We start from the raw sequence: 23460 nt of genomic DNA on the forward strand, positions 1-23460 counted from the left end.
AAAACCAGTCAGAAGTGATCAAAACATTCAATAACTTGCCAAAACATAATCAAAACAAATGAAAGCAAACCAAAACATTCCAAATACCCGCCAAAATATTTGAAAACCCGCCAAAAGGAATCCAAACATTCCAAAACCTGCCAACACAATAAATACAACACAAGAGAATACTAAACATTCTAAAACCCAAAAAAAAATACCAAAAACCCGCCAAAACTTCATAAAAACAAATCAAAACCAACCAAAATATTCCGAAAACCCGCCAAAATAATTTGCACCCGCAAAACTGATCAAAACATTCTGAAAATATGCCAAAATATTATAAAACCAGTCAGAACTGATCAAAACTTTCAAAAAACTTGGCAAAACATCATAAAAACAAATCAAAGCCAGCCAAAACATTCCAAAAACCAGCCAAAATATTCCGAAATCTGGCCAAAACATAATCAAAACAAATCAAAACCAACCAAAACATTCCAGAAACCTGACAAAATAGTTTAGAACCTGCCAAAACTGATCAAAACATTCTGAAAAGATGCCAAAATCCTAGAAAACCAGTCAGAAGTGATCAAAACTTTCAATAACTTGCCAAAACATAATCAAAACAAATGAAAGCAAACCAAACCATTCCAAATACCCGCCAAAATATTTGAAAACCCGCCAAAAGGAATCCAAACATTCCAAAACCTGCCAACACAATAAAAACAACACAAGAGAAAACAAAACATTCTAAAACACCATCAAAACATTCCAAAAACCCGCCAAAACATCGTAAAAACAAAGCAAAACAAAAAAAACAATAAGAGGAACATGGCAACATATTGGCAAGCAAGAGACGCAGAGCGCGGCACCTTCTAGGAGGCCAAGAAGGAAGCCGCACAACACCTGCACTGTGTCTGCACCTTTCAAACTGCTAGAAGATAGTGGCTTGCCACTGGCCTGCCTCTTCAGTTGCCATTAGCATTCCAATGGAAGGTATTCTTGGACAACTTTGCTCTGCTTGCTGCTAGTTCTGCCCCAGCCTACCATCCATAACCTTGCTCTTCCCTTGAGGCTCTGAGATGCCAAGAACTTGTCAACTTCAAAGGGCGGGCCGGGCTACATCTACTCAGCTGGCACAGCTTCTCCTTGCTAGACCTAGTGGCAAAGCATTTTGCTGAGATGCAGAAGGCAAGAAATGCAGAATACGGAGACGCGGAGCTGTCCCACGTGCCGCTGCCAGGCGTCTTTCCGCAGAAGGAGCGCCCCGGAGCGCACCGCAACCGCCACCGTCATCTCTGCGCAGCAAAGAGCCAAAATATTTGAAAACCCGCCAAAACTAATCCAAAAATATTTTCAAACCCACCAAAATAGAAAACCAGACAGAAGTGATCAAAACATTCGAAAAACCTGCCAAAACGTGAGAAAGCCCACCAAAGCTAATCCAAACACACTAAAAACTGGGCTAAACATAATCAAAACAAATCAAAACAAATCAAAACGTTCCGAAAACCCGCCAAAATATTTCAAAACCCGTCAAAATGAATCCAAACATTCCAAAACCTGCCAACACAATAAAAACAACACAAGAGAATACTAAACATTCTAAAACCCAACCAAAACATACCGAAAACCCGCCAAAACTTCATAAAAACAAATCAAAACCAACCAAAACATTCCAGAAACCCGACAAAATAGTTTAGAACCTGCCAAAACTGATCAAAACATTCTGAAAAGATGCCAAAATACTAGAAAACCAGTCAGAAGTGATCAAAACTTTCAATAACTTGCCAAAACATAATCAAAACAAATGAAAGCAAACCAAACCATTCCAAATACCCGCCAAAATATTTGAAAACCCGCCAAAAGGAATCCAAACATTCCAAAACCTGCCAACACCATAAAAACAACACAAGAGAATACTAAACATTCTAAAACCCAACCAAAACATTCCGAAAACCCGCCAAAACTTCATAAAAACAAATCAAAACCAACTGAAATATTCCGAAAACCCGCCAAAATAATTTGCACCCGCAAAACTGATCAAAACATTCTGAAAAGATACCAAAACATTAGAAAACCGGCCAGAACTGATCAAAACATTCAAAAAACTTGGCAAAACACCATAAAAACTAATCAAAACCAACCAAAACATTCCAGAAACCCGACAAAATAGTTTAGAACCTGCCAAAACGGATCAAAACATTATGAAAAGGTGCCAAAATACTAGAAAACCAGACAGAAGTGATCAAAACATTCAATAACTTGACAAAATATCATAAAAACAAATCAAAACCAACCAAAACATTCCAGAAACCCGACAAAATAGTTTAGAACCTGCCAAAACTGATAAAAACATTCTGAAAAGATGCCAAAATCCTAGAAAACCAGTCAGAAGTGATCAAAACATTCAATAACTTGCCAAAACATAATCAAAACAAATGAAAGCAAACCAAAACATTCCAAATACCCGCCAAAATATTTGAAAACCCGCCAAAAGGAATCCAAACATTCCAAAACCTGCCAACACAATAAATACAACACAAGAGAATACTAAACATTCTAAAACCCAAAAAAAAATACCAAAAACCCGCCAAAACTTCATAAAAACAAATCAAAACCAACCAAAATATTCCGAAAACCCGCCAAAATAATTTGCACCCGCAAAACTGATCAAAACATTCTGAAAATATGCCAAAATATTATAAAACCAGTCAGAACTGATCAAAACTTTCAAAAAACTTGGCAAAACATCATAAAAACAAATCAAAGCCAGCCAAAACATTCCAAAAACCAGCCAAAATATTCCGAAATCTGGCCAAAACATAATCAAAACAAATCAAAACCAACCAAAACATTCCAGAAACCTGACAAAATAGTTTAGAACCTGCCAAAACTGATCAAAACATTCTGAAAAGATGCCAAAATCCTAGAAAACCAGTCAGAAGTGATCAAAACTTTCAATAACTTGCCAAAACATAATCAAAACAAATGAAAGCAAACCAAACCATTCCAAATACCCGCCAAAATATTTGAAAACCCGCCAAAAGGAATCCAAACATTCCAAAACCTGCCAACACAATAAAAACAACACAAGAGAAAACAAAACATTCTAAAACACCATCAAAACATTCCAAAAACCCGCCAAAACATCGTAAAAACAAAGCAAAACAAAAAAAACAATAAGAGGAACATGGCAACATATTGGCAAGCAAGAGACGCAGAGCGCGGCACCTTCTAGGAGGCCAAGAAGGAAGCCGCACAACACCTGCACTGTGTCTGCACCTTTCAAACTGCTAGAAGATAGTGGCTTGCCACTGGCCTGCCTCTTCAGTTGCCATTAGCATTCCAATGGAAGGTATTCTTGGACAACTTTGCTCTGCTTGCTGCTAGTTCTGCCCCAGCCTACCATCCATAACCTTGCTCTTCCCTTGAGGCTCTGAGATGCCAAGAACTTGTCAACTTCAAAGGGCGGGCCGGGCTACATCTACTCAGCTGGCACAGTTTCTCCTTGCTAGACCTAGTGGCAAAGCATTTTGCTGAGATGCAGAAGGCAAGAAATGCAGAATACGGAGACGCGGAGCTGTCCCACGTGCCGCTGCCAGGCGTCTTTCCGCAGAAGGAGCGCCCCGGAGCGCACCGCAACCGCCACCGTCATCTCTGCGCAAAGAGCCAAAATATTTGAAAACCCGCCAAAACTAATCCAAAAATATTTTCAAACCCGCCAAAACAGAGAACCAGACAGAAGTGATCAAAACATTCGAAAAACCTGCCAAAACATGATAAAGTCCACCAAAGCTAATCCAAACACACCAAAAACTGGGCTAAACAGAATCAAAACAAATCAAAACAAATCAAAACGTTCCGAAAACCCGCCAAAATATTTCAAAACCCGTCAAAACAAATCAAAACATTCCGAATACCCGCCAAAACATTCCGAATACCCGCCAAAATATTTGAAAACCCGCCAAAAGGAATCCAAACATTCCAAAACCTGCCAACACAATAAATACAACACAAGAGAATACTAAACATTCTAAAACCCAAAAAAACCATACCGAAAACCCGCCAAAACTTCATAAAATCAAATCAAAACCAACCAAAATATTCCGAAAACCCGCCAAAATAATTTGCACCCGCAAAACTGATCAAAACATTCTGAAAATATGCCAAAACATTAGAAAACCAGCCAGAACTGATCAAAACATTCAAAAAACTTGGCAAAACATCATAAAAACAAATCAAAGCCAGCCAAAACATTCCAAAAACCAGCCAAAATATTCCGAAATCTGGCCAAAACATAATAAAAACAAATCAAAACCAACCAAAACATTCCAGAAACCTGACAAAATAGTTTAGAACCTGCCAAAACTGATCAAAACATTCTGAAAAGATGCCAAAATCCTAGAAAACCAGTCAGAAGTGATCAAAACTTTCAATAACTTGCCAAAACATAATCAAAACAAATGAAAGCAAACCAAACCATTCCAAATACCCGCCAAAATATTTGAAAACCCGCCAAAAGGAATCCAAACATTCCAAAACCTGCCAACACCATAAAAACAACATAAGAGAATACTAAACATTCTAAAACCCAACCAAAACATACCGAAAACCCGCCAAAACTTCATAAAAACAAATCAAAACCAACTGAAATATTCCGAAAACCCGCCAAAATAATTTGCACCCGCAAAACTGATCAAAACATTCTGAAAAGATACCAAAACATTAGAAAACCGGCCAGAACTGATCAAAACATTCAAAAAACATGGCAAAACACCATAAAAACTAATCAAAACCAACCAAAACATTCCAGAAACCCGACAAAATAGTTTAGAACCTGCCAAAACGGATCAAAACATTCTGAAAAGATGCCAAAACATTAGAAAACCAGTCAGAAGTGATCAAAACATTCAATAACTTGACAAAATATCATAAAAACAAATCAAAACCAACCAAAACATTCCAGAAACCCGACAAAATAGTTTAGAACCTGCCCAAACGGATCAAAACATTCTGAAAATATGCCAAAATCCTAGAAAACCAGTCAGAAGTGATCAAAACATTCAATAACTTGCCAAAACATAATCAAAACAAATGAAAGCAAACCAAACCATTCCAAATACCCGCCAAAATATTTGAAAACCCGCCAAAAGGAATCCAAACATTCCAAAACCTGCCAACACAATAAAAACAACACAAGAGAAAACAAAACATTCTAAAACACCATCAAAACATTCCAAAAACCCGCCAAAACATCGTAAAAACAAAGCAAAACAAAAAAAACAATAAGAGGAACATGGCAACATATTGGCAAGCAAGAGACGCAGAGCGCGGCACCTTCTAGGAGGCCAAGAAGGAAGCCGCACAACACCTGCACTGTGTCTGCACCTTTCAAACTGCTAGAAGATAGTGGCTTGCCACTGGCCTGCCTCTTCAGTTGCCATTAGCATTCCAATGGAAGGTATTCTTGGACAACTTTGCTCTGCTTGCTGCTAGTTCTGCCCCAGCCTACCATCCATAACCTTGCTCTTCCCTTGAGGCTCTGAGATGCCAAGAACTTGTCAACTTCAAAGGGCGGGCCGGGCTACATCTACTCAGCTGGCACAGCTTCTCCTTGCTAGACCTAGTGGCAAAGCATTTTGCTGAGATGCAGAAGGCAAGAAATGCAGAATACGGAGACGCGGAGCTGTCCCACGTGCCGCTGCCAGGCGTCTTTCCGCAGAAGGAGCGCCCCGGAGCGCACCGCAACCGCCACCGTCATCTCTGCGCAGCAAAGAGCCAAAATATTTGAAAACCCGCCAAAACTAATCCAAAAATATTTTCAAACCCACCAAAATAGAAAACCAGACAGAAGTGATCAAAACATTCGAAAAACCTGCCAAAACGTGAGAAAGCCCACCAAAGCTAATCCAAACACACTAAAAACTGGGCTAAACATAATCAAAACAAATCAAAACAAATCAAAACGTTCCGAAAACCCGCCAAAATATTTCAAAACCCGTCAAAACTAATCAAAACATTCCGAATACCCACCAAAACATTCCAAATACCCGCCAAAATATTTGAAAACCCGCCAAAAGGAATCCAAACATTCCAAAACCTGCCAACACAATAAAAACAACACAAGAGAATACTAAACATTCTAAAACCCAACCAAAACATACCGAAAACCCGCCAAAACTTCATAAAAACAAATCAAAACCAACCAAAACATTCCAGAAACCCGACAAAATAGTTTAGAACCTGCCAAAACTGATCAAAACATTCTGAAAAGATGCCAAAATACTAGAAAACCAGTCAGAAGTGATCAAAACTTTCAATAACTTGCCAAAACATAATCAAAACAAATGAAAGCAAACCAAACCATTCCAAATACCCGCCAAAATATTTGAAAACCCACCAAAAGGAATCCAAACATTCCAAAACCTGCCAACACAATAAATACAACACAAGAGAATACTAAACATTCTAAAACCCAAAAAAAAATACCAAAACCCGCCAAAACTTCATAAAAACAAATCAAAACCAACCAAAATATTCCGAAAACCCGCCAAAATAATTTGCACCCGCAAAACTGATCAAAACATTCTGAAAATATGCCAAAATGTTATAAAACCAGTCAGAACTGATCAAAACTTTCAAAAAACTTGGCAAAACATCATAAAAACAAATCAAAGCCAGCCAAAACATTCCAAAAACCAGCCAAAATATTCCGAAATCCGGCCAAAACATAATCAAAACAAATCAAAACCAACCAAAACATTCCAGAAACCTGACAAAATAGTTTAGAACCTGCCAAAACTGATCAAAACATTCTGAAAAGATGCCAAAAGACTAGAAAACCAGTCAGAAGTGATCAAAACTTTCAATAACTTGCCAAAACATAATCAAAACAAATGAAAGCAAACCAAACCATTCCAAATACCCGCCAAAATATTTGAAAACCCGCCAAAAGGAATCCAAACATTCCAAAACCTGCCAACACAATAAAAACAACACAAGAGAAAACAAAACATTCTAAAACACCATCAAAACATTCCAAAAACCCGCCAAAACATCGTAAAAACAAAGCAAAACAAAAAAAACAATAAGAGGAACATGGCAACATATTGGCAAGCAAGAGACGCAGAGCGCGGCACCTTCTAGGAGGCCAAGAAGGAAGCCGCACAACACCTGCACTGTGTCTGCACCTTTCAAACTGCTAGAAGATAGTGGCTTGCCACTGGCCTGCCTCTTCAGTTGCCATTAGCATTCCAATGGAAGGTATTCTTGGACAACTTTGCTCTGCTTGCTGCTAGTTCTGCCCCAGCCTACCATCCATAACCTTGCTCTTCCCTTGAGGCTCTGAGATGCCAAGAACTTGTCAACTTCAAAGGGCGGGCCGGGCTACATCTACTCAGCTGGCACAGCTTCTCCTTGCTAGACCTAGTGGCAAAGCATTTTGCTGAGATGCAGAAGGCAAGAAATGCAGAATACGGAGACGCGGAGCTGTCCCACGTGCCGCTGCCAGGCGTCTTTCCGCAGAAGGAGCGCCCCGGAGCGCACCGCAACCGCCACCGTCATCTCAGCAAAAAGAGCCAAAATATTTGAAAACCCGCCAAAACTAATCCAAAAATATTTTCAAACCCGCCAAAACAGAGAACCAGACAGAAGTGATCAACACATTCGAAAAACCTGCCAAAACATGATAAAGTCCACCAAAGCTAATCCAAACACACCAAAAACTGGGCTAAACATAATCAAAACAAATCAAAACAAATCAAAACGTTCCGAAAACCCGCCAAAATATTTCAAAACCCGTCAAAACAAATCAAAACATTCCGAATACCCGCCAAAACATTCCAAATACCCGCCAAAATATTTGAAAACCCGCCAAAAGGAATCCAAACATTCCAAAACCTGCCAACGCAATAAATACAACACAAGAGAATACTAAACATTCTAAAACCCAAAAAAAAATACCAAAAACCCGCCAAAACTTCATAAAAACAAATCAAAACCAACCAAAATATTCCGAAAACCCGCCAAAATAATTTGCACCCGCAAAACTGATCAAAACATTCTGAAAATATGCCAAAACATTAGAAAACCAGCCAGAACTGATCAAAACTTTCAAAAAACTTGGCAAAACATCATAAAAACAAATCAAAGCCAGCCAAAACATTCCAAAAACCAGCCAAAATATTCCGAAATCCGGCCAAAACATAATCAAAACAAATCAAAACCAACCAAAACATTCCAGAAACCTGACAAAATAGTTTAGAACCTGCCAAAACTGATCAAAACATTCTGAAAAGATGCCAAAAGACTAGAAAACCAGTCAGAAGTGATCAAAACTTCCAATAACTTGCCAAAACATAATCAAAACAAATGAAAGCAAACCAAACCATTCCAAATACCCGCCAAAATATTTGAAAACCCGCCAAAAGGAATCCAAACATTCCAAAACCTGCCAACACAATAAAAACAACACAAGAGAAAACAAAACATTCTAAAACACCATCAAAACATTCCAAAAACCCGCCAAAACATCGTAAAAACAAAGCAAAACAAAAAAAACAATAAGAGGAACATGGCAACATATTGGCAAGCAAGAGACGCAGAGCGCGGCACCTTCTAGGAGGCCAAGAAGGAAGCCGCACAACACCTGCACTGTGTCTGCACCTTTCAAACTGCTAGAAGATAGTGGCTTGCCACTGGCCTGCCTCTTCAGTTGCCATTAGCATTCCAATGGAAGGTATTCTTGGACAACTTTGCTCTGCTTGCTGCTAGTTCTGCCCCAGCCTACCATCCATAACCTTGCTCTTCCCTTGAGGCTCTGAGATGCCAAGAACTTGTCAACTTCAAAGGGCGGGCCGGGCTACATCTACTCAGCTGTCACAGTTTCTCCTTGCTAGACCTAGTGGCAAAGCATTTTGCTGAGATGCAGAAGGCAAGAAATGCAGAATACGGAGACGCGGAGCTGTCCCACGTGCCGCTGCCAGGCGTCTTTCCGCAGAAGGAGCGCCCCGGAGCGCACCGCAACCGCCACCGTCATCTCTGCGCAAAGAGCCAAAATATTTGAAAACCCGCCAAAACTAATCCAAAAATATTTTCAAACCCGCCAAAACAGAGAACCAGACAGAAGTGATCAAAACATTCGAAAAACCTGCCAAAACATGATAAAGTCCACCAAAGCTAATCCAAACACACCAAAAACTGGGCTAAACAGAATCAAAACAAATCAAAACAAATCAAAACGTTCCGAAAACCCGCCAAAATATTTCAAAACCCGTCAAAACAAATCAAAACATTCCGAATACCCGCCAAAACATTCTGAATACCCGCCAAAATATTTGAAAACCCGCCAAAAGGAATCCAAACATTCCAAAACCTGCCAACACAATAAATACAACACAAGAGAATACTAAACATTCTAAAACCCAAAAAAAACATACCGAAAACCCGCCAAAACTTCATAAAATCAAATCAAAACCAACCAAAATATTCCGAAAACCCGCCAAAATAATTTGCACCCGCAAAACTGATCAAAACATTCTGAAAATATGCCAAAACATTAGAAAACCAGCCAGAACTGATCAAAACATTCAAAAAACTTGGCAAAACATCATAAAAACAAATCAAAGCCAGCCAAAACATTCCAAAAACCAGCCAAAATATTCCGAAATCCGGCCAAAACATAATCAAAACAAATCAAAACCAACCAAAACATTCCAGAAACCTGACAAAATAGTTTAGAACCTGCCAAAACTGATCAAAACATTCTGAAAAGATGCCAAAAGACTAGAAAACCAGTCAGAAGTGATCAAAACTTTCAATAACTTGCCAAAACATAATCAAAACAAATGAAAGCAAACCAAACCATTCCAAATACCCGCCAAAATATTTGAAAACCCGCCAAAAGGAATCCAAACATTCCAAAACCTGCCAACACAATAAAAACAACACAAGAGAAAACAAAACATTCTAAAACACCATCAAAACATTCCAAAAACCCGCCAAAACATCGTAAAAACAAAGCAAAACAAAAAAAACAATAAGAGGAACATGGCAACATATTGGCAAGCAAGAGACGCAGAGCGCGGCACCTTCTAGGAGGCCAAGAAGGAAGCCGCACAACACCTGCACTGTGTCTGCACCTTTCAAACTGCTAGAAGATAGTGGCTTGCCACTGGCCTGCCTCTTCAGTTGCCATTAGCATTCCAATGGAAGGTATTCTTGGACAACTTTGCTCTGCTTGCTGCTAGTTCTGCCCCAGCCTACCATAGATAACCTTGCTCTTCCCTTGAGGCTCTGAGATGCCAAGAACTTGTCAACTTCAAAGGGCGGGCCGGGCTACATCTACTCAGCTGGCACAGCTTCTCCTTGCTAGACCTAGTGGCAAAGCATTTTGCTGAGATGCAGAAGGCAAGAAATGCAGAATACGGAGACGCGGAGCTGTCCCACGTGCCGCTGCCAGGCGTCTTTCCGCAGAAGGAGCGCCCCGGAGCGCACCGCAACCGCCACCGTCATCTCTGCGCAGCAAAGAGCCAAAATATTTGAAAACCCGCCAAAACTAATCCAAAAATATTTTCAAACCCACCAAAATAGAAAACCAGACAGAAGTGATCAAAACATTCGAAAAACCTGCCAAAACGTGAGAAAGCCCACCAAAGCTAATCCAAACACACTAAAAACTGGGCTAAACATAATCAAAACAAATCAAAACAAATCAAAACGTTCCGAAAACCCGCCAAAATATTTCAAAACCCGTCAAAACTAATCAAAACATTCCGAATACCCACCAAAACATTCCAAATACCCGCCAAAATATTTGAAAACCCGCCAAAAGGAATCCAAACATTCCAAAACCTGCCAACACAATAAAAACAACACAAGAGAATACTAAACATTCTAAAACCCAACCAAAACATACCGAAAACCCGCCAAAACTTCATAAAAACAAATCAAAACCAACCAAAACATTCCAGAAACCCGACAAAATAGTTTAGAACCTGCCAAAACTGATCAAAACATTCTGAAAAGATGCCAAAATACTAGAAAACCAGTCAGAAGTGATCAAAACTTTCAATAACTTGCCAAAACATAATCAAAACAAATGAAAGCAAACCAAACCATTCCAAATACCCGCCAAAATATTTGAAAACCCACCAAAAGGAATCCAAACATTCCAAAACCTGCCAACACCATAAAAACAACACAAGAGAATACAAAACATTCTAAAACCCAACCAAAACATTCCGAAAACCCGCCAAAACTTCATAAAAACAAATCAAAACCAACTGAAATATTCCGAAAACCCGCCAAAATAATTTGCACCCGCAAAACTGATCAAAACATTCTGAAAAGATACCAAAACATTAGAAAACCGGCCAGAACTGATCAAAACATTCAAAAAACTTGGCAAAACACCATAAAAACTAATCAAAACCAACCAAAACATTCCAGAAACCCGACAAAATAGTTTAGAACCTGCCAAAACGGATCAAAACATTCTGAAAAGATGCCAAAATACTAGAAAACCAGTCAGAAGTGATCAAAACATTCAATAACTTGACAAAATATCATAAAAACAAATCAAAACCAACCAAAACATTCCAGAAACCCGACAAAATAGTTTAGAACCTGCCAAAACGGATCAAAACATTCTGAAAAGATGCCAAAATCCTAGAAAACCAGTCAGAAGTGATCAAAACATTCAATAACTTGCCAAAACATAATCAAAACAAATGAAAGCAAACCAAAACATTCCAAATACCCGCCAAAATATTTGAAAACCCGCCAAAAGGAATCCAAACATTCCAAAACCTGCCAACACAATAAATACAACACAAGAGAATACTAAACATTCTAAAACCCAAAAAAAAATACCAAAAACCCGCCAAAACTTCATAAAAACAAATCAAAACCAACCAAAATATTCCGAAAACCCGCCAAAATAATTTGCACCCGCAAAACTGATCAAAACATTCGGAAAATATGCCAAAATATTATAAAACCAGTCAGAACTGATCAAAACTTTCAAAAAACTTGGCAAAACATCATAAAAACAAATCAAAGCCAGCCAAAACATTCCAAAAACCAGCCAAAATATTCCGAAATCCGGCCAAAACATAATCAAAACAAATCAAAACCAACCAAAACATTCCAGAAACCTGACAAAATAGTTTAGAACCTGCCAAAACTGATCAAAACATTCTGAAAAGATGCCAAAAGACTAGAAAACCAGTCAGAAGTGATCAAAACTTTCAATAACTTGCCAAAACATAATCAAAACAAATGAAAGCAAACCAAACCATTCCAAATACCCGCCAAAATATTTGAAAACCCGCCAAAAGGAATCCAAACATTCCAAAACCTGCCAACACAATAAAAACAACACAAGAGAAAACAAAACATTCTAAAACACCATCAAAACATTCCAAAAACCCGCCAAAACATCGTAAAAACAAAGCAAAACAAAAAAAACAATAAGAGGAACATGGCAACATATTGGCAAGCAAGAGACGCAGAGCGCGGCACCTTCTAGGAGGCCAAGAAGGAAGCCGCACAACACCTGCACTGTGTCTGCACCTTTCAAACTGCTAGAAGATAGTGGCTTGCCACTGGCCTGCCTCTTCAGTTGCCATTAGCATTCCAATGGAAGGTATTCTTGGACAACTTTGCTCTGCTTGCTGCTAGTTCTGCCCCAGCCTACCATCCATAACCTTGCTCTTCCCTTGAGGCTCTGAGATGCCAAGAACTTGTCAACTTCAAAGGGCGGGCCGGGCTACATCTACTCAGCTGGCACAGCTTCTCCTTGCTAGACCTAGTGGCAAAGCATTTTGCTGAGATGCAGAAGGCAAGAAATGCAGAATACGGAGACGCGGAGCTGTCCCACGTGCCGCTGCCAGGCGTCTTTCCGCAGAAGGAGCGCCCCGGAGCGCACCGCAACCGCCACCGTCATCTCTGCGCAGCAAAGAGCCAAAATATTTGAAAACCCGCCAAAACTAATCCAAAAATATTTTCAAACCCACCAAAATAGAAAACCAGACAGAAGTGATCAAAACATTCGAAAAACCTGCCAAAACGTGAGAAAGCCCACCAAAGCTAATCCAAACACACTAAAAACTGGGCTAAACATAATCAAAACAAATCAAAACAAATCAAAACGTTCCGAAAACCCGCCAAAATATTTCAAAACCCGTCAAAACTAATCAAAACATTCCGAATACCCACCAAAACATTCCAAATACCTGCCAAAATATTTGAAAACCCGCCAAAAGGAATCCAAACATTCCAAAACCTGCCAACACAATAAAAACAACACAAGAGAATACTAAACATTCTAAAACCCAACCAAAACATACCGAAAACCCGCCAAAACTTCATAAAAACAAATCAAAACCAACCAAAACATTCCAGAAACCCGACAAAATAGTTTAGAACCTGCCAAAACTGATCAAAACATTCTGAAAAGATGCCAAAATACTAGAAAACCAGTCAGAAGTGATCAAAACTTTCAATAACTTGCCAAAACATAATCAAAACAAATGAAAGCAAACCAAACCATTCCAAATACCCGCCAAAATATTTGAAAACCCACCAAAAGGAATCCAAACATTCCAAAACCTGCCAACACCATAAAAACAACACAAGAGAATACAAAACATTCTAAAACCCAACCAAAACATTCCGAAAACCCGCCAAAACTTCATAAAAACAAATCAAAACCAACTGAAATATTCCGAAAACCCGCCAAAATAATTTGCACCCGCAAAACTGATCAAAACATTCTGAAAAGATACCAAAACATTAGAAAACCGGCCAGAACTGATCAAAACATTCAAAAAACTTGGCAAAACACCATAAAAACTAATCAAAACCAACCAAAACATTCCAGAAACCCGACAAAATAGTTTAGAACCTGCCAAAACGGATCAAAACATTCTGAAAAGATGCCAAAATACTAGAAAACCAGTCAGAAGTGATCAAAACATTCAATAACTTGACAAAATATCATAAAAACAAATCAAAACCAACCAAAACATTCCAGAAACCCGACAAAATAGTTTAGAACCTGCCAAAACGGATCAAAACATTCTGAAAAGATGCCAAAATCCTAGAAAACCAGTCAGAAGTGATCAAAACATTCAATAACTTGCCAAAACATAATCAAAACAAATGAAAGCAAACCAAAACATTCCAAATACCCGCCAAAATATTTGAAAACCCGCCAAAAGGAATCCAAACATTCCAAAACCTGCCAACACAATAAATACAACACAAGAGAATACTAAACATTCTAAAACCCAAAAAAAAATACCAAAAACCCGCCAAAACTTCATAAAAACAAATCAAAACCAACCAAAATATTCCGAAAACCCGCCAAAATAATTTGCACCCGCAAAACTGATCAAAACATTCTGAAAATATGCCAAAATATTATAAAACCAGTCAGAACTGATCAAAACTTTCAAAAAACTTGGCAAAACATCATAAAAACAAATCAAAGCCAGCCAAAACATTCCAAAAACCAGCCAAAATATTCCGAAATCCGGCCAAAACATAATCAAAACAAATCAAAACCAACCAAAACATTCCAGAAACCTGACAAAATAGTTTACAACCTGCCAAAACTGATCAAAACATTCTGAAAAGATGCCAAAAGACTAGAAAACCAGTCAGAAGTGATCAAAACTTTCAATAACTTGCCAAAACATAATCAAAACAAATGAAAGCAAACCAAACCATTCCAAATACCCGCCAAAATATTTGAAAACCCGCCAAAAGGAATCCAAACATTCCAAAACCTGCCAACACAATAAAAACAACACAAGAGAAAACAAAACATTCTAAAACACCATCAAAACATTCCAAAAACCCGCCAAAACATCGTAAAAACAAAGCAAAACAAAAAAAACAATAAGAGGAACATGGCAACATATTGGCAAGCAAGAGACGCAGAGCGCGGCACCTTCTAGGAGGCCAAGAAGGAAGCCGCACAACACCTGCACTGTGTCTGCACCTTTCAAACTGCTAGAAGATAGTGGCTTGCCACTGGCCTGCCTCTTCAGTTGCCATTAGCATTCCAATGGAAGGTATTCTTGGACAACTTTGCTCTGCTTGCTGCTAGTTCTGCCCCAGCCTACCATCCATAACCTTGCTCTTCCCTTGAGGCTCTGAGATGCCAAGAACTTGTCAACTTCAAAGGGCGGGCCGGGCTACATCTACTCAGCTGGCACAGCTTCTCCTTGCTAGACCTAGTGGCAAAGCATTTTGCTGAGATGCAGAAGGCAAGAAATGCAGAATACGGAGACGCGGAGCTGTCCCACGTGCCGCTGCCAGGCGTCTTTCCGCAGAAGGAGCGCCCCGGAGCGCACCGCAACCGCCACCGTCATCTCTGCGCAGCAAAGAGCCAAAATATTTGAAAACCCGCCAAAACTAATCCAAAAATATTTTCAAACCCACCAAAATAGAAAACCAGACAGAAGTGATCAAAACATTCGAAAAACCTGCCAAAACGTGAGAAAGCCCACCAAAGCTAATCCAAACACACTAAAAACTGGGCTAAACATAATCAAAACAAATCAAAACAAATCAAAACGTTCCGAAAACCCGCCAAAATATTTCAAAACCCGTCAAAATGAATCCAAACATTCCAAAACCTGCCAACACAATAAAAACAACACAAGAGAATACTAAACATTCTAAAACCCAACCAAAACATACCGAAAACCCGCCAAAACTTCATAAAAACAAATCAAAACCAACCAAAACATTCCAGAAACCCGACAAAATAGTTTAGAACCTGCCAAAACTGATCAAAACATTCTGAAAAGATGCCAAAATACTAGAAAACCAGTCAGAAGTGATCAAAACTTTCAATAACTTGCCAAAACATAATCAAAACAAATGAAAGCAAACCAAACCATTCCAAATACCCGCCAAAATATTTGAAAACCCGCCAAAAGGAATCCAAACATTCCAAAACCTGCCAACACCATAAAAACAACACAAGAGAATACTAAACATTCTAAAACCCAACCAAAACATTCCGAAAACCCGCCAAAACTTCATAAAAACAAATCAAAACCAACTGAAATATTCCGAAAACCCGCCAAAATAATTTGCACCCGCAAAACTGATCAAAACATTCTGAAAAGATACCAAAACATTAGAAAACCGGCCAGAACTGATCAAAACATTCAAAAAACTTGGCAAAACACCATAAAAACTAATCAAAACCAACCAAAACATTCCAGAAACCCGACAAAATAGTTTAGAACCTGCCAAAACGGATCAAAACATTATGAAAAGGTGCCAAAATACTAGAAAACCAGACAGAAGTGATCAAAACATTCAATAACTTGACAAAATATCATAAAAACAAATCAAAACCAACCAAAACATTCCAGAAACCCGACAAAATAGTTTAGAACCTGCCAAAACTGATAAAAACATTCTGAAAAGATGCCAAAATCCTAGAAAACCAGTCAGAAGTGATCAAAACATTCAATAACTTGCCAAAACATAATCAAAACAAATGAAAGCAAACCAAAACATTCCAAATACCCGCCAAAATATTTGAAAACCCGCCAAAAGGAATCCAAACATTCCAAAACCTGCCAACACAATAAATACAACACAAGAGAATACTAAACATTCTAAAACCCAAAAAAACCATACCGAAAACCCGCCAAAACTTCATAAAATCAAATCAAAACCAACCAAAATATTCCGAAAACCCGCCAAAATAATTTGCACCCGCAAAACTGATCAAAACATTCTGAAAATATGCCAAAACATTAGAAAACCAGCCAGAACTGATCAAAACATTCAAAAAACTTGGCAAAACATCATAAAAACAAATCAAAGCCAGCCAAAACATTCCAAAAACCAGCCAAAATATTCCGAAATCTGGCCAAAACATAATCAAAACAAATCAAAACCAACCAAAACATTCCAGAAACCTGACAAAATAGTTTAGAACCTGCCAAAACTGATCAAAACATTCTGAAAAGATGCCAAAATCCTAGAAAACCAGTCAGAAGTGATCAAAACTTTCAATAACTTGCCAAAACATAATCAAAACAAATGAAAGCAAACCAAACCATTCCAAATACCCGCCAAAATATTTGAAAACCCGCCAAAAGGAATCCAAACATTCCAAAACCTGCCAACACCATAAAAACAACATAAGAGAATACTAAACATTCTAAAACCCAACCAAAACATACCGAAAACCCGCCAAAACTTCATAAAAACAAATCAAAACCAACTGAAATATTCCGAAAACCCGCCAAAATAATTTGCACCCGCAAAACTGATCAAAACATTCTGAAAAGATACCAAAACATTAGAAAACCGGCCAGAACTGATCAAAACATTCAAAAAACTTGGCAAAACACCATAAAAACTAATCAAAACCAACCAAAACATTCCAGAAACCCGACAAAATAGTTTAGAACCTGCCAAAACGGATCAAAACATTCTGAAAAGATGCCAAAACATTAGAAAACCAGTCAGAAGTGATCAAAACATTCAATAACTTGACAAAATATCATAAAAACAAATCAAAACCAACCAAAACATTCCAGAAACCCGACAAAATAGTTTAGAACCTGCCCAAACGGATCAAAACATTCTGAAAATATGCCAAAATCCTAGAAAACCAGTCAGAAGTGATCAAAACATTCAATAACTTGCCAAAACATAATCAAAACAAATGAAAGCAAACCAAAACATTCCAAATACCCACCAAAATATTTGAAAACCCGCCAAAAGGAATCCAAACATTCCAAAACCTGCCAACACAATAAAAACAACACAAGAGAAAACAAAACATTCTAAAACACCATCAAAACATTCCAAAAACCCGCCAAAACATCGTAAAAACAAAGCAAAACAAAAAAAAACAATAAGAGGAACACGGCAACATATTGGCAAGCAAGAGACGCAGAGCGCGGCACCTTCTAGGAGGCCAAGAAGGAAGCCGCACAACACCTGCACTGTGTCTGCACCTTTCAAACTGCTAGAAGATAGTGGCTTGCCACTGGCCTGCCTCTTCAGTTGCCATTAGCATTCCAATGGAAGGTATTCTTGGACAACTTTGCTCTGCTTGCTGCTAGTTCTGCCCCAGCCTACCATCCATAACCTTGCTCTTCCCTTGAGGCTCTGAGATGCCAAGAACTTGTCAACTTCAAAGGGCGGGCCGGGCTACATCTACTCAGCTGGCACAGCTTCTCCTTGCTAGACCTAGTGGCAAAGCATTTTGTTGAGATGCAGAAGGCAAGAAATGCAGAATACGGAGACGCGGAGCTGTCCCACGTGCGGCTGCCAGGCGTCTTTCCACAGAAGGAGCGCCCCGGAGCGCACCGCAACCGCCACCGTCATCTCTGCGCAAAGAGCCAAAATATTTGAAAACCCGCCAAAACTAATCCAAAAATATTTTCAAACCCGCCAAAACAGAGAACCAGACAGAAGTGATCAACACATTCGAAAAACCTGCCAAAACATGATAAAGTCCACCAAAGCTAATCCAAACACACCAAAAACTGGGCTAAACATAATCAAAACAAATCAAAACAAATCAAAACGTTCCGAAAACCCGCCAAAATATTTCAAAACCCGTCAAAACAAATCAAAACATTCCGAATACCCGCCAAAACATTCCAAATACCCGCCAAAATATTTGAAAACCCGCCAAAAGGAATCCAAACATTCCAAAACCTGCCAACACAATAAATACAACACAAGAGAATACTAAACATTCTAAAACCCAAAAAAAATACCAAAAACCCGCCAAAACTTCATAAAAACAAATCAAAACCAACCAAAATATTCCGAAAACCCGCCAAAATAATTTGCACCCGCAAAACTGATCAAAACATTCTGAAAATATGCCAAAATGTTATAAAACCAGTCAGAACTGATCAAAACTTTCAAAAAACTTGGCAAAACATCATAAAAACAAATCAAAGCCAGCCAAAACATTCCAAAAACCAGCCAAAATATTCCGAAATCCGGCCAAAACATAATCAAAACAAATCAAAACCAACCAAAACATTCCAGAAACCTGACAAAATAGTTTAGAACCTGCCAAAACTGATCAAAACATTCTGAAAAGATGCCAAAAGACTAGAAAACCAGTCAGAAGTGATCAAAACTTTCAATAACTTGCCAAAACATAATCAAAACAAATGAAAGCAAACCAAACCATTCCAAATACCCGCCAAAATATTTGAAAACCCGCCAAAAGGAATCCAAACATTCCAAAACCTGCCAACACAATAAAAACAACACAAGAGAAAACAAAACATTCTAAAACACCATCAAAACATTCCAAAAACCCGCCAAAACATCGTAAAAACAAAGCAAAACAAAAAAAACAATAAGAGGAACATGGCAACATATTGGCAAGCAAGAGACGCAGAGCGCGGCACCTTCTAGGAGGCCAAGAAGGAAGCCGCACAACACCTGCACTGTGTCTGCACCTTTCAAACTGCTAGAAGATAGTGGCTTGCCACTGGCCTGCCTCTTCAGTTGCCATTAGCATTCCAATGGAAGGTATTCTTGGACAACTTTGCTCTGCTTGCTGCTAGTTCTGCCCCAGCCTACCATCCATAACCTTGCTCTTCCCTTGAGGCTCTGAGATGCCAAGAACTTGTCAACTTCAAAGGGCGGGCCGGGCTACATCTACTCAGCTGTCACAGTTTCTCCTTGCTAGACCTAGTGGCAAAGCATTTTGCTGAGATGCAGAAGGCAAGAAATGCAGAATACGGAGACGCGGAGCTGTCCCACGTGCCGCTGCCAGGCGTCTTTCCGCAGAAGGAGCGCCCCGGAGCGCACCGCAACCGCCACCGTCATCTCTGCGCAAAGAGCCAAAATATTTGAAAACCCGCCAAAACTAATCCAAAAATATTTTCAAACCCGCCAAAACAGAGAACCAGACAGAAGTGATCAAAACATTCGAAAAACCTGCCAAAACATGATAAAGTCCACCAAAGCTAATCCAAACACACCAAAAACTGGGCTAAACAGAATCAAAACAAATCAAAACAAATCAAAACGTTCCGAAAACCCGCCAAAATATTTCAAAACCCGTCAAAACAAATCAAAACATTCCGAATACCCGCCAAAACATTCCGAATACCCGCCAAAATATTTGAAAACCCGCCAAAAGGAATCCAAACATTCCAAAACCTGCCAACACAATAAATACAACACAAGAGAATACTAAACATTCTAAAACCCAAAAAAAACATACCGAAAACCCGCCAAAACTTCATAAAATCAAATCAAAACCAACCAAAATATTCTGAAAACCCGCCAAAATAATTTGCACCCGCAAAACTGATCAAAACATTCTGAAAATATGCCAAAACATTAGAAAACCAGCCAGAACTGATCAAAACATTCAAAAAACTTGGCAAAACATCATAAAAACAAATCAAAGCCAGCCAAAACATTCCAAAAACCAGCCAAAATATTCCGAAATCTGGCCAAAACATAATAAAAACAAATCAAAACCAACCAAAACATTCCAGAAACCCGACAAAATAGTTTAGAACCTGCCAAAACTGATCAAAACATTCTGAAAAGATGCCAAAATCCTAGAAAACCAGTCAGAAGTGATCAAAACTTTCAATAACTTGCCAAAACATAATCAAAACAAATGAAAGCAAACCAAACCATTCCAAATACCCGCCAAAATATTTGAAAACCCGCCAAAAGGAATCCAAACATTCCAAAACCTGCCAACACCATAAAAACAACATAAGAGAATACTAAACATTCTAAAACCCAACCAAAACATACCGAAAACCCGCCAAAACTTCATAAAAACAAATCAAAACCAACTGAAATATTCCGAAAACCCGCCAAAATAATTTGCACCCGCAAAACTGATCAAAACATTCTGAAAAGATACCAAAACATTAGAAAACCGGCCAGAACTGATCAAAACATTCAAAAAACTTGGCAAAACACCATAAAAACTAATCAAAACCAACCAAAACATTCCAGAAACCCGACAAAATAGTTTAGAACCTGCCAAAACGGATCAAAACATTCTGAAAAGATGCCAAAACATTAGAAAACCAGTCAGAAGTGATCAAAACATTCAATAACTTGACAAAATATCATAAAAACAAATCAAAACCAACCAAAACATTCCAGAAACCCGACAAAATAGTTTAGAACCTGCCAAAACGGATCAAAACATTCTGAAAAGATGCCAAAATCCTAGAAAACCAGTCAGAAGTGATCAAAACATTCAATAACTTGCCAAAACATAATCAAAACAAATGAAAGCAAACCAAAACATTCCAAATACCCGCCAAAATATTTGAAAACCCGCCAAAAGGAATCCAAACATTCCAAAACCTGCCAACACAATAAAAACAACACAAGAGAAAACAAAACATTCTAAAACACCATCAAAACATTCCAAAAACCCGCCAAAACATCGTAAAAACAAAGCAAAACAAAAAAAAACAATAAGAGGAACACGGCAACATATTGGCAAGCAAGAGACGCAGAGCGCGGCACCTTCTAGGAGGCCAAGAAGGAAGCCGCACAACACCTGCACTGTGTCTGCACCTTTCAAACTGCTAGAAGATAGTGGCTTGCCACTGGCCTGCCTCTTCAGTTGCCATTAGCATTCCAATGGAAGGTATTCTTGGACAACTTTGCTCTGCTTGCTGCTAGTTCTGCCCCAGCCTACCATCCATAACCTTGCTCTTCCCTTGAGGCTCTGAGATGCCAAGAACTTGTCAACTTCAAAGGGCGGGCCGGGCTACATCTACTCAGCTGGCACAGCTTCTCCTTGCTAGACCTAGTGGCAAAGCATTTTGCTGAGATGCAGAAGGCAAGAAATGCAGAATACGGAGACGCGGAGCTGTCCCACCTGCCGCTGCCAGGCGTCTTTCCGCAGAAGGAGCGCCCCGGAGCGCACCGCAACCGCCACCGTCATCTCTGCGCAAAGAGCCAAAATATTTGAAAACCCGCCAAAACTAATCCAAAAATATTTTCAAACCCGCCAAAACAGAGAACCAGACAGAAGTGATCAACACATTCGAAAAACCTGCCAAAACATGATAAAGTCCACCAAAGCTAATCCAAACACACCAAAAACTGGGCTAAACATAATCAAAACAAATCAAAACAAATCAAAACGTTCCGAAAACCCGCCAAAATATTTCAAAACCCGTCAAAACAAATCAAAACATTCCGAATACCCGCCAAAACATTCCAAATACCCGCCAAAATATTTGAAAACCCGCCAAAAGGAATCCAAACATTCCAAAACCTGCCAACACAATAAATACAACACAAGAGAATACTAAACATTCTAAAACCCAAAAAAAAATACCAAAAACCCGCCAAAACTTCATAAAATCAAATCAAAACCAACCAAAATATTCCGAAAACCCGCCAAAATAATTTGCACCCGCAAAACTGATCAAAACATTCTGAAAATATGCCAAAATGTTATAAAACCAGTCAGAACTGATCAAAACTTTCAAAAAACTTGGCAAAACATCATAAAAACAAATCAAAGCCAGCCAAAACATTCCAAAAACCAGCCAAAATATTCCAAAATCCGGCCAAAACATAATCAAAACAAATCAAAACCAACCAAAACATTCCAGAAACCTGACAAAATAGTTTAAAAACTGCCAAAACTGATCAAAACATTCTGAAAAGATGCCAAAAGACTAGAAAACCAGTCAGAAGTGATCAAAACTTTCAATAACTTGCCAAAACATAATCAAAACAAATGAAAGCAAACCAAACCATTCCAAATACCCGCCAAAATATTTGAAAACCCGCCAAAAGGAATCCAAACATTCCAAAACCTGCCAACACAATAAAAACAACACAAGAGAAAACAAAACATTCTAAAACACCATCAAAACATTCCAAAAACCCGCCAAAACATCGTAAAAACAAAGCAAAACAAAAAAAACAATAAGAGGAACATGGCAACATATTGGCAAGCAAGAGACGCAGAGCGCGGCACCTTCTAGGAGGCCAAGAAGGAAGCCGCACAACACCTGCACTGTGTCTGCACCTTTCAAACTGCTAGAAGATAGTGGCTTGCCACTGGCCTGCCTCTTCAGTTGCCATTAGCATTCCAATGGAAGGTATTCTTGGACAACTTTGCTCTGCTTGCTGCTAGTTCTGCCCCAGCCTACCATCCATAACCTTGCTCTTCCCTTGAGGCTCTGAGATGCCAAGAACTTGTCAACTTCAAAGGGCGGGCCGGGCTACATCTACTCAGCTGTCACAGTTTCTCCTTGCTAGACCTAGTGGCAAAGCATTTTGCTGAGATGCAGAAGGCAAGAAATGCAGAATACGGAGACGCGGAGCTGTCCCACGTGCCGCTGCCAGGCGTCTTTCCGCAGAAGGAGCGCCCCGGAGCGCACCGCAACCGCCACCGTCATCTCTGCGCAAAGAGCCAAAATATTTGAAAACCCGCCAAAACTAATCCAA

The sequence above is a fragment of the Passer domesticus genome, chromosome 3, assembly GCF_036417665.1.
Source record: "Passer domesticus isolate bPasDom1 chromosome 3, bPasDom1.hap1, whole genome shotgun sequence".
NCBI lineage: Eukaryota > Metazoa > Chordata > Aves > Passeriformes > Passeridae > Passer > Passer domesticus.